Source organism: Meles meles, chromosome 4 (genome assembly GCF_922984935.1).
Source record: "Meles meles chromosome 4, mMelMel3.1 paternal haplotype, whole genome shotgun sequence".
Classification (NCBI taxonomy): Eukaryota; Metazoa; Chordata; class Mammalia; order Carnivora; family Mustelidae; genus Meles; species Meles meles.
In genome coordinates this window covers 102,398,555-102,410,972 of record NC_060069.1, presented here as the reverse complement: position 1 = coordinate 102,410,972, position 12,418 = coordinate 102,398,555, and the positions used below count along the sequence as shown (strand labels likewise).

The 12,418-nt window shown below is 38.9% G+C and overlaps 1 protein-coding gene and 1 pseudogene across 2 annotated transcripts in view; both read right to left on the bottom strand.

The window, feature by feature from the left end:
* NAA50 (N-alpha-acetyltransferase 50, NatE catalytic subunit) overlaps positions 1 to 12,418 on the bottom strand; it is a 36,190-nt gene that overhangs the window by 8,754 nt on the left and 15,018 nt on the right. The window lies entirely within an intron of this gene.
* On the bottom strand, positions 3,078 to 3,165 carry LOC123941095 (annotated as a pseudogene).

The window sequence follows — 12,418 nt, the reverse complement described above, 5'->3', positions numbered from 1 at the left end:
ACTACTAAAAAAGTTTCCATTGGAGTAGGCAGATCTAGCCTATTCAAATACAGAACACTGTATTAAATCATTAGGGAATAGGCAGCTTAATCTTTTCCTGCCTAATTAAAAAACATACAAGTCTTGATTAAAAAAAAAAAAAAAAAGTCCATCACCATAGAAATGACTTAGGAAGTGAAAATATCCTGAAAAACTATTACCAGAAATAAGTTTGATGCATACAGTCTTCCTGTATTTTTCTATGCATATATATTTACACACACACATATGTATTTCAAAACAGAATTGAGATACTATTCATATTGTTTGGTAGCTGTTTAAGAAATATCTTAAATATAACTTAGTCAGCAAAATTCACTTTCAAATACAGTTTATCTTTCAAGAACATGATATGCCTGACTGAAATGGAATACTTCTGTAATCTTGATCACTTAGCTCTGAATTATTTTAAGATGTGGATATTCTAAATATATCAGAGTAACAGCAACTTGTACATATAATTTAGCAAAGAACATGTTGTATCAAAGATACAGAGTGCTATATAGAAATGTCAAGAAAATGAGACCATGATTATAAACAATCAACAAGCTTTTAGAAGCTAAAAGAATTTCTATAGTAAGTCAAAAGGAATTCCAAAAAACCCCCAGGAATTCCAAAGTCTCCATTAGAAAATTAAAGAGAGTGTCCAAAAGTTCTATGTGTGAATCTATAATTTTCTTAAGTTTTTATGAACATAATAGTTGCCTATTCAAAGCACAAATCAGGTATTTCAATAAATATTTGAACACCTATGTGCTAACATCTGGAATGTAAAATACAGTGTCTGAGTGTGTATATTACACATATTCACACACAACTGTATACATATAATACACATACATAATATATATAAAATACAATGTCTTAGTAGTAACACATGCACACAAAGTACAAAAATAATACTAGAATGAAAGTAATCCTGGGATCAGATGTGAAGGGTGACTAAGAGTTTGTTCTGTAGGAAGCCAAGAAATAAAAATTTTTTAAGAAGATTTTATTTATTTGACAGAGAGAGAGCACAAGCAAGGGCACAAGCAAGGGGAGCAGCAGAGGAAGAGGGAGAAGCAGGCTCCCACTGAACAGGGAGCCCAAAGTGGGGCTCAATTCCAGGACCCTGGGATCGTGACCTGAGTGGAAGGCAGACACTTAACAGACTGAGCCACTCAGGTGCCCCAAGAAATGAATGAGGAAAAAAAAAAAAAGATTTATTTGACAGTGAGAAAGACAGAACACGAGGAGGGGAGGGGCCGAGGGACAGGAAGTAGCAAACTCCCCACTAAGCAGGTAGCCCTGACCTGGGACTCCATGATCCTGGCCTGATCTGAAGGGAGATGCTTAACTGACTGAGCCACCCAGGTGCACCAAGAAATGAATTCTAAAAAGAAGGTAGAACATGAACAAAACAGCAATGATATGTTCCTGAAATTACAGGTAGTTTGATTTGGAAAAACAAAATGTACTCTGTGGCTCTCTTTCTCTGGGCTACCTGCTGAGGGTGCAGCCATCTCCTACTCTTAACTTGGCATCACGACCATCCTCAGACCTCTGGTGAAGCCCAAGATTGTTAAAAAGTGAACCAAGAAGTTCATTCTGCATCAGTTGGATCAAAATGTCAAAATTAAGTGCAACTGGCTAAAACTGAGACATTGATAATAGGGTGTACAGAAGATTCAAGGGCCAGATCTTGATGCCCAACACTGATTATAAGAACAAGAAGAAAAAAACCACATTATCCAGTGGCCTCCAGAAGTCCCTAGTCCACAAGGTCAAAGAGCTTGAAGTGCTGTTAACATGCAATAAATCTTACTGTGCAGAGACTGTTCATAACATCTCCTCCAAGAACCACAAAGCCATTGTGGAAAGAGCAGCCAGCTGGCCATCAGAGGTATCAATCCCAATGCCAAGCTGCGCAGCAAAGAAAATGAATGCAGACAGCTTATATGCAAGTTGCATTTGTGTTAATAAAACCGTAAAACTACAAAAAAGGTGTTCTTTCTGTAAATGTTGAAGCTGGGATTGGAGAGGAAGAACCACCAATTTTATAAGGGGCTTGCATATCAGGATGGTACTTGGCTATCTTCTCTACCTACACTTATTCTCTTGCTTGACCTCAATCTCATCATCTTACTGCTTTAACGCTATCTTCCTAATGTCTCTTCCTTAGAAATCACTCCTAAACTCCAAAACATCTACAGCAGACCCCTCAAATTAAATATATCCAACAGTAAATCTTTGACCCCCCCCCCCCCAAATCTGCTACACCTGGCCTCTCCATCTTTGACTGCCGATTACTCTCCTACCTTATTTAAATGATACCTCAAGAAAATTTATTCGGAGAAATGTTTTCTTTGTACTGTTCCTGGATATGCGTTCTTATCAATCAGAATTATGTTTGGCCTTGAACAAAGTTTGGAAGCGTTCCTTCTTACTCTCGAATTTTGTCAATGTTTGCTTCATGTATTTGCAAATTATTTTAAGAGAATATTTGGGATGTTATATATTGATGAACTGGTCCTGTTATCCTTTTGAAATGTCCTTCTTTTTGCTGTAATAGTCCCTGTCTTAAAATCTACTTTGTTCATTAATACAGACACTACTTTCTTCTAATCAATGCTGCATCAGGTATCTTTTACCTTCAACTCTTTTATGTCCTTGTAATTTAAAGTGTCTTTTGTAAAAATACTTAAGTCTTGTTCCTCTAATCTGACAATGGGAGTATTTTTACTACACAGTTCTTTCTTCTAAATATTATACAATGTCCAGGTACTACTTTTATGTATTAAAATACCATGAGGGGTGCCTGGGTGGCTCAGTTGGTTGAGTGAACGACTCTTGGTTTGGTTTTGACTCAGGTCAGGCTCTCAGAGTTGTGGGATGAGTCCTCCGTTTGGCTTCACACTCAGTGCCAGTCTCCTTATCCCTATCCCTCCCACTCACTTCTGACCTTCCGCAGGCACATGGGCTCTCTATCTTGAGTGAATGAATGAAAGAAATCTTTAGAAGAAAAATAAATGAATAAAAATAAAATAGCATGTTAGAAAAAAGTAGAAAATGTCATCACATTGAGTCATGCTAATCTTCTCTGTATCATTCCAATTTTAGTATATATACTGCCAAAGCAAGCACTGACAATTGAAGCATTTGGTCTGTCTACACTTAATGTAATTATTGACGCAGTCCACCAGCTTGCAAATTTTCTATATGTTCTCTCGGTTGTTCCTTTTATTTTTCAAGCCTTATTTGAGGGATCAATTTTCATTCTCGGCTTAAAAAAATGTTTTAAAGTTTACATAAAATTAAATTCACTTTTCTTAGTGTATAGTTCTGAGTTTTGACAAACATGTATAATAACAACTATCAAGATACAAAAAGGTTCCATCACCCCAAAAATCTCCCTCATGGCCCTCCGTAGAGTTTCAACTGTAACACCACTCCCAGGCAACCATTAATCTGTTTTCTGTTCCCCATATCTTTGCTTCTTCAAGAATGTCACATAAATGGAATCACATAAATACATAGCCATTTGCTTGGCTTCCTTCATTCAACATGATGACTTTGAGATTCACCACACTGCTGTATCAATAGTCCCTTCCTTGTTATTGCTGAGTCGTATTGCACCGTATAGATATACCACTGTTTCTCCTTTTATTGAAAGGCATCTGGGTCTACATAAACATTTCTCTATAGGTTCTTCTGTTTTTACAATTTCTCTTGATTAAGAGAGGTAATGTTGGGTGATAAGTGTATGAGAGTTCTGGTTGTTTTGCATTCAGCATTTGGCACTGTCAACCTTTAAAAATGTATGCCATTCTAACAGTTCGTTTCATTTCAAAATCATATTTGTGGTTTTAATCTGCATATCCCTAAATAACAAATGATGTTGGGCATATTTTCATTTATTTCTCTGTCATTCATATAACTTCTCTGGTAAAGGAGCTATTCAACTCTTTTGCCCATTTAAAACAAACTGGTGGGAGTGGGTGGTACCTGGGTGGCTCAGTCGTTAAGCATCTATCTGCCTTTGGCCAGGTCACAATCCTAGGGTCCTGGGATGGAGCCCAACATTGGGCTCACTGCTCAGCAGGAAGCCTGCTTCTCTTCCTCCCACTCCCCCTGCTTATGTTCCCTCTCTCACTGGGTCTCTCTGTCAAATAAATAAATAAAATCTTGAGGAGGAGCAAGATGGCAGAGGAGTACGAGACCGAAATTTCATCTGATTGCAGGAATTCAGCTAGATGGTTATAAAACCATTCCGAACACCTACAAACTTAACAGGAGATCAAAGAGAAGAGCAGCAATTCTACGAACAGAAAAGCGACCACATTCTGGACGGTAGGACATGTGGAGAAGTTAATCTGAGATGATACAGAAGTAGGCCACAGGGGAAGGGGCTGGCTCCCAGCAAGCAGTAGAGCAGTGCAGCACAAAATCGAACTTTCAGAAGTCTACTCTGCAGAAGGAGGTGCTCCAGAGGCTAAGTGAGGGGTGGAGCCTTCACTGGGACAGTGTGGTCTCAGGACCAGAGGTGCCTGAGTGCAGCAGAGCTCCCAGGTATCACAGTGGGGAGGCCAGCTGCCGAGACGAAGCTGAGGAGGGGGCTCTCAGTATGGGGTTACCTTAAAGCATGATGTGAGGCAGAGTCAGGCCACTACTCTTTGGGGTGGGACCCCACAAGTGGCAGACCCGGGAGAGAGACTCCCCACCGCCAACTGGGAGGAGCAGCACAGGAGGGTGCTGCAGTAATCTGCTGGATTTGGAGACTCCAAATGGGGCCATATGCCAGATAGAAATACTTGGTCACAGGCCTGGAGAACACAGAGCCACAGCCAGAAACCAGAGAGACAGGAGCGAGCTCTAGCTCCAGGAGATTGGGAGGCTGCCATTTTTATTATAGTCCTCCAAACTATAGAAGCTTTAAGAGAAAAAAAGCTACTGAGAGCAAACTGAGCAGACTCCTTAGCCTGGCCCCTGGCAAGGGCACTGCAATTCCATCCTGGGCAAAGACATTTGAGAATCACTGCAAGAGACCCCTCCCCCAGAAGATCAGCAAGAACATCCAGCCAAGACCAGGTTTACTGATCAAAGAGAACTGCAGAACACCAGTGCTGGGCGAATTCAGCACATAGAATTCATGGCTTTTCCCCCCATGACTCTTTAGTCTTTCAAATTTAAATTTTAAAAATTTGTTATTTTTTTCTCTTTTAACTATTTCATCAATACCTTTTAAAAATATTTCTTAATTTCCATTTTTATAGTCATATTCTATCCCTTCATTGTATTTAACCTTATTTTTTCTGTACACATATAAGTTTTTCTTTCTTTAAAATTTTGGGATACAGTTATCTTCTAATAGACCAAAATATACCCTAACTCAGGGATATGGCTTTGGCTTTGTTCTAGTCTCCAGCCTGATTACATGCTCTCCATTTTTTTTTCTTTTTTTTTCAACCAACTTCTTATCAATTCCTTTTTTAAATCTTTTTAAATTTTCATTTTTACAGTCATACTCTATCCCTTCATCGTTCTACCTATATATACATATATACATGTTTTTCTTTCTTTAAAATTTTGGGAGGCAGTTTTTCTAACAGACCAAAATATACCCAAAATCACGTGTGTGGCTCTGTTCTATTCACCAGCCTAATCATATTTTTTTTTCTTTCTTCTCCCCCGGGTTTCACATGTCTTCTGATTTGGTTAGTGTGTATTTTCCAAGGGTCGTTGTTACCCTTTTAGCATTTTGTTCTCTCATTCATCTATTCTTCTCTGGTGAAAATGACAAGACGTAAAGACTCACCTCAAAAAACAAAACAAGAGGCAGTACTGACTGCTCAGGACCTAGTAAGTACAGACATTAGTAGGATGTCAGAACTAGAGTTCAGAATGACGACTATAAAGATGGTAGCCGGGCTCGAAGAAAGCACAGAAGATACTAGAGATTCCCTTTTTGAAGAAATAAAATCCCTTTCTGGAGAAATAAAAGAACTAAAATTTAACCAAGTTGAAATTCAAAAAGCTATTAACAAGGTACATTTAAAAAATGGAGGATTTAATTGCTACAATAAATGAGGCAAAAGAGAAAATTAGTAATACAGAAGATCAAATGATGGAGAATAAAGAAGCTGAGAAAAGTAGAGATAAACTACTGGACCACGAGGGGAGAATTCGAGAGATAAGTGATACTATAAGATGAAACAATATTAGAATAACTGAGATAACAGAAAAAGAGGGGCAAAAGGTATATTGGAGCAAATTATACCAGAGAACTTCCCTGATGTGGGGAAGGAAATAAGCATCAAAATCCAGGAGGCACAGAGAACCCCCCCTAAAATCAATAAAAATAGGCCAACACCCCATCATCTAATAGTAAAACTTACAAGTCTCAGTGACAAAGAAAAAGTCCTGAAAGCAGCTTGGGACAAGAGGTCTGTAACCTACAATGTTATGAAATATTAGATTGGCAGCAGACTATCCAGAGAGACCTGGCAGGCCAGAAAGGACTGGCATGATATATTCAGAGCACTTAATGAGGAAAAATATGCAGCCAAGAATACTATATCCAGCTAGGCTGTCGTTGAAAATAGAAGGAGAGATAAAAAGCTTCTAGAAAAAACAAAAACTAAAAGAATTTGCTAACACCAAACCAGCCCTACAGGAAATACTGAAAGGGGTCTAAGCAAAGACAGAGCCTAAAAGTAACACACTAGAAAGGAACAGAGTCGATATATAGTAACAATCACCTAAATTCACTAAATTCATCTCTCAATAGTTACCCTGAATGTAAATAGGCTAAATGCCCCAATCAAAAGACACAAGGAATCAGCATGGATTAAAAAAAGAACAAAACAAGACCCACCAATATGCTGTCTGCAAGAAACTCATTTTAGACCCAAAGATACCTCCAGATTTAAAGTGAGGGGGTGGAAAACAATTTACCACGCTAATGGATATTAAAAGAAAGCTGGGGTGGCAATCCTTATATCAGATAAATTAGATTTTAAGCCAAAGACTATAATAAGAGATGAGGAAGGACACTATATCATACTCAAAGGGTCTGTCCAACAAGAAGATCTAACAAATTTAAGTATCTATGCCCCTAATAATGGAGCAGCCAACTATTTAAACCAATTAATAACAAAATCAAAGAAACACATCGACAATAATACAATAATGGTAGGGGACTAAACACCTCCTCACTGAAATGAACAGAACTTCTAAGAAAAAAATTCAACAAGGAAATGGAGACCTTAAATGACACACTGGGCCAGATGGACTTAACAGATATATTCAGAACATTCCAACCCAAAGCAACAGAATACATATTCTTCTCTAGTGCACATGGAACATTCTCCAGAAGAGATCACATCCTGGGTCACAAATCAGGTCTCAGCTGGCACCAAAAGAGTGGGATCATTCCCTGCATATTTTCAGACCATAATGCTTTGAAACTGAACTCAACCACAAGAGGAAAGGTGGAAAAAACTCAAATACATGGAGGCTAAAGAGCATCCTACTAAATAATGAATGGGTCAACCAGGAAGTTAAAGAAGAATTTAAAAAATTCCTGGAAACAAATGAAAATAAAAACACAACTGTTCAAAATCTTTGGGACGCAGCAAAGGCGGTCCTGAGAGGAAGGTATATAGCAATACAAGCCTTCCTTGAGAAACAAGAAACGTCTCAAATATACAACCTAACCCTAACACCTAAGGAAGCTGGAGAAAGAACAGCAAAGAAAGCCTAAACTCAGCAGGAGATGAGAAATCATAAAGATCAGAGTAGAATTCAAAGAAATAGAAACCAAAAGAACAGTAGACCAGATCAACGAAACTAGGAGCTGGTTCTTTGAAAGAATTAATAAGATTGATAAACCCCTGGCCATGCTTATCCAAAAGAAAAAAGAGAAAGGATCCAAATTAATAAAATCATGTATGAAAAGGGAGAGATCACAACCAACACCAAAGAAATACAATTATAAGAACGTATTACTGGCAACCACACCAGAGCCAATTTGACAATGTGAAACAATGGATGCATTCCTAGAGAAGTATAAATTACCAAAACTGAACCAGGAAGAAACAGAAAACCTGAACAGACCCATAACCAGTAAAAAGATTGAAGCAGTGATTAAAAACCTCCCAAACACTAGAGCCCAGGGCCAGACGGCTTCCCAGGGGAATTCTACTGAACATTTAAAGAAGAATTAATGCCTATTCTCCTGAAACAGTTCCAAAAAAATAGAAATGAAAGGAAAACTTCCAAACTCATTTTATGAGGCCAGCATTACCTTGATCCCCAAACCAGACAAAGATCCCATCAAAAAGGAGAATTACAGACCAATATCCCTGATGAAAATGGATGCAAAATTCTCACCAAAATACTAGCCAATAGGATCCAACAGTACATTAAAAAGATTATTTACCATAACCAAGTGGGATTTACTTCTGGGCTGCAAGGTTGGTTCAACACCTGCAACTCAATCAATGTGATACAATACATTAATGAAAGAACAAGAACCGTATGTTACTCTCAATAGATGCTGAAAAAGCATTTGACAAAGTACAGCATCCTTTCCTGATCAAAACTCTTCACAGTGTAGGGTTAGAGGGTACATACCTCTGTATCATAAAAGCCATCTATGAAAAACCCACAGCGAATATCATTCTCAAAAACTCTCAATGGGGAGAAACTGAGAGCTTTTCCCCTAAGGTCAGGAACATGGCAGGGATGTTCACTACCACCACTGCTATTCAACATAGTATTAGAAGACCTAGCCTTAGCAATCAGACAACAAAAAAAAAATAAAAGGCATCTGAATTGGCAAAGAAGTCAAACTCTCACTCTTTACAGAGGATATGATACTTTATGTGCAAAACCCAGAAGACTGCACTCCAAAACTGTTAGAATTCACACAGGAATTCAGTAAAGTGTCAGGATATAAAATCAATGCACAGAAATCAGTTGTATTTCTTTCCTTTTTTTTTTTAAAAGATTTTATTTATTTATTTGACAGACAGACTTCACAGGTAGGCAGAGAGGCAGGCAGAGAGAGAAGAAAGAAAGCAGTTCCCCGCTGAGCATAGGGCCCGATGCAGGACTCGATCCCGGAACCCTGGGATCACGACCTGAGCCGAAGGCAGAGGCTTTAACCCACTAAGCTACAAAGGCGTCCCTGAAAATTAGTTGCACTTCTATACACCAACAGCAAGACAGAAGAAAGAGAAATTAAGGTGTCGATCCTATTTACAACTGCACCCAAAAGCATAGATACCTACGGAATAAATCTAACCAAAGAGGCAAAGAATCTGTACTCAGAAAATATAGAGTACTCATGAAAGAAATTGAGGAAGACACAAAGAAATGGAAAAACATACCATACTCATGGACTGGAAGAACCAATATTGTGAAAATGTCTATGCTACATAGCGCAATCTACACTTTTAATGCAATCCCTATGAAAATACCATCATTTTTTTCAAAGAAATGCAACAAAAGATCTTGAATACCCAGAGGATTGATGAAAACGAAAAGCCAAGTTGGTGGCATCACAATTCAAGATTTCAAGCTCTATTCCAAAGCTGTAATCATCAAGACAGTATGGTACTGGCACAAAACAGACAAAGAGATCAATGGAACAGAACAGAGAGCCCAGAAATGGATCCTCAACTCTATGGTCAACTAATCTTCAACAAAGCAGGAAAGAATGCCCAATGGAAGACAAAAGTCTCTTCAAAAAATGGTGTTGAGAAACCTGGACAGCCACATGCAGAGAAAGAAACTGGACCATTTCCTCACACCACACATAAAAATAGACTCCAAATGGATGAAAGACCTCAATGTGAGACAGGAATCTATTAAAATCTTTGAGGAGAACACAGGCAGCAACTTCTTCAACCTCAGTTGCAGCAACTTCTTCCTGGAAACATCGCCAAAGGCAAGAGAGGCAAGGGCAAAAGTGAACTACTGGGACTTCATCAAGATAAAAAGCTTTTGCACAGCAAGGCAAAAAGTCAACAAAACCAAAAGACAACCAACAGAATGCAAGAAGATATTTGCAAAGGACATATCAGATAAAGGGCTAGTATCCATCTAGAAAGAACTTATCAAACTCAACACCCAAAGAACCAATACCCCAATCAAGAAATGGGCAGAAGACATGAACAGACATTTCAGCAAAGAAGATATCCAAATGGCCAACAGACACATGAAGAAGTGCTCCACAACACTCAGCATCAGAGAAATACAAATCAAAACCACACTGAGGGGGGGACCTGGGTGGCTCAGTGGGTTAAAGCCTCTGCCTTCGGCTCAGGTCATGATCCCAGGGTCCTGGGCTTGAGCCCCACATTGGGCTCTCTGCTCTGCGGAGAGCCTGCTTCCTCCTCTCTCTCTGCCTACTTGTGATTTCTCTCTGTCAAATAAATAAAATCTTTAAAAAAAAAAATACAGAAAAAAAAAACAACCCACACTGAGATACCACCACACTTTAATCAGAATGGCTAAAATTAACCAGTCAGGAAAGGACAGGTGTTGGTGAGGATGTGGAGAAAGGGGAGCCCTCCTACACTGTTGGTGGGAATGTAAGCTGGTGCAGCTGCTTTGGAAAACAGTATGGAGGTTCCTCAGAAAGTTGAAAATAGAGCTACCCTACAATCCAGCAATTGAACTACTGGGTAATTTACCCTAAAGATACAAATGTAGTGATCTGAAGGGGCACGTGCACCCAAATGTTTATAGCAGCAATGTCCACAATAGCCAAACTATGGAAAGAGCCTAGATGTCCATCAACAGATGAAAAGAGAGATGTGATGTGATGTGTGTGTGTGTGTGTGTGTGTGTGTGTATACATGTATATATATACACACACACTGGAATACTATGCACTCATCAAAAAAACCCCCAGGAAATCTTGCCATTTGCAACAACATGGATAACTAGAAGGTACTATGCTAAGCAAAATAAGTCAACCAGAGAAAGACAATTATCGTATGTTCTCACTGATATGAGGAATTTGAGAAATAAGGCAGAGGATCATAGGGGACGGGAGGGAAAAATGAAACAAAATGAAACCAGAGAGGAAGACAAATCATCAGAGACTCTTATCTCAGGAAACAAATTGAGGGTTGCTGGAGGGGAGGGGAGGGGAGTGGAAGGGATGGGGTAGCTGGGTGATGGACATTGGGGAAGGTATGTGCTACAGTGAGGAAAAAATGTATATATATAAAAAAATAAAGTATTTGGAACATTAAGAAAATTGGGCAAATTAGAGGATCTAACTGATGAGCTTTGTGATTTCAATTTAAAATGAGCGAAAAGGGGCCTCTGGGTGGATGAGGTGGTTAAGCATCTCCCTACGCCAGGGGACATGATCCCAGGGTCCAGGGATTGAGCCCCACATCAGGCTTCCTGCTTAGCACAGAGCCTGCTTCTCTCTCCCCTCTGCCTGCTGCACTCCCCTGCTTGCATTCTGTCAAATAAATAAAATCTTCTAAAAAATTAATTAAATCTTTAAAAAAAAAATAAACTGGGTTCTCTAACTGGGTTTTAAGTGTATTATGGATACACACCCTTTGTATACTAGTATATTGCAAATAACCTGAGGCCCCTTCTCACTTTCTACATTTATTTTTCTCTTAAATAGCCATGCGGTATAATTTATACACCATAAAATTCACGTTTTAAATGTACAATGATTTTTAGTCTATTTACAGAGTTGTGTGACCATCACCTCAATTCAACTTTAGAACATTCACCCCCAAATCCCTTGTGCAAATCTAAAGTAAATCCCCTTTGCTACCCAAAGTCAGACACTAAATCTACTTTCTATATATCTGAGTTTTCTGGACATTTCATATAAATAGAATCATAAAATAAATGTGATCTGCACTACTACACTTCTTTTATGCAACATATTTCTGAGGTTGATCCATGATCTAATGTGTCAGCAGTTGAACAAGATTCTACTGTAAGGATATACCACATTCTGTTTACCCATTCACCATCTGATGGGCATTTTAACAGTATTAAATTAATGGCCATTATAAATAATGGTGTTATGAATACTGCATACAAGTCTGTGTGTGGACATAAGCTTTAGCTTTTCTCTGGTGGATACCTATAAGTGGGATTGATGGGTTGTATGGCAAATATGCTTAACTTTTTTATTTTATTTTATTTTTAAATATTTTATTGATTTGACAGACAGAAATCACAAGCAGGCAGAGAGGCAGGCAGAGAGAGAGGAGGAAGCAGGCTCCCTGCGGAGCAGAGAGCCCGATGCGGGGCTCGATCCCAGGACCCTGAGATCATGACCTGAGCTGAAGGCAGAGGCTTTAGCCCACTGAGCCACCCAGGCGCCCCAATGCTTAACTTTTTTAAA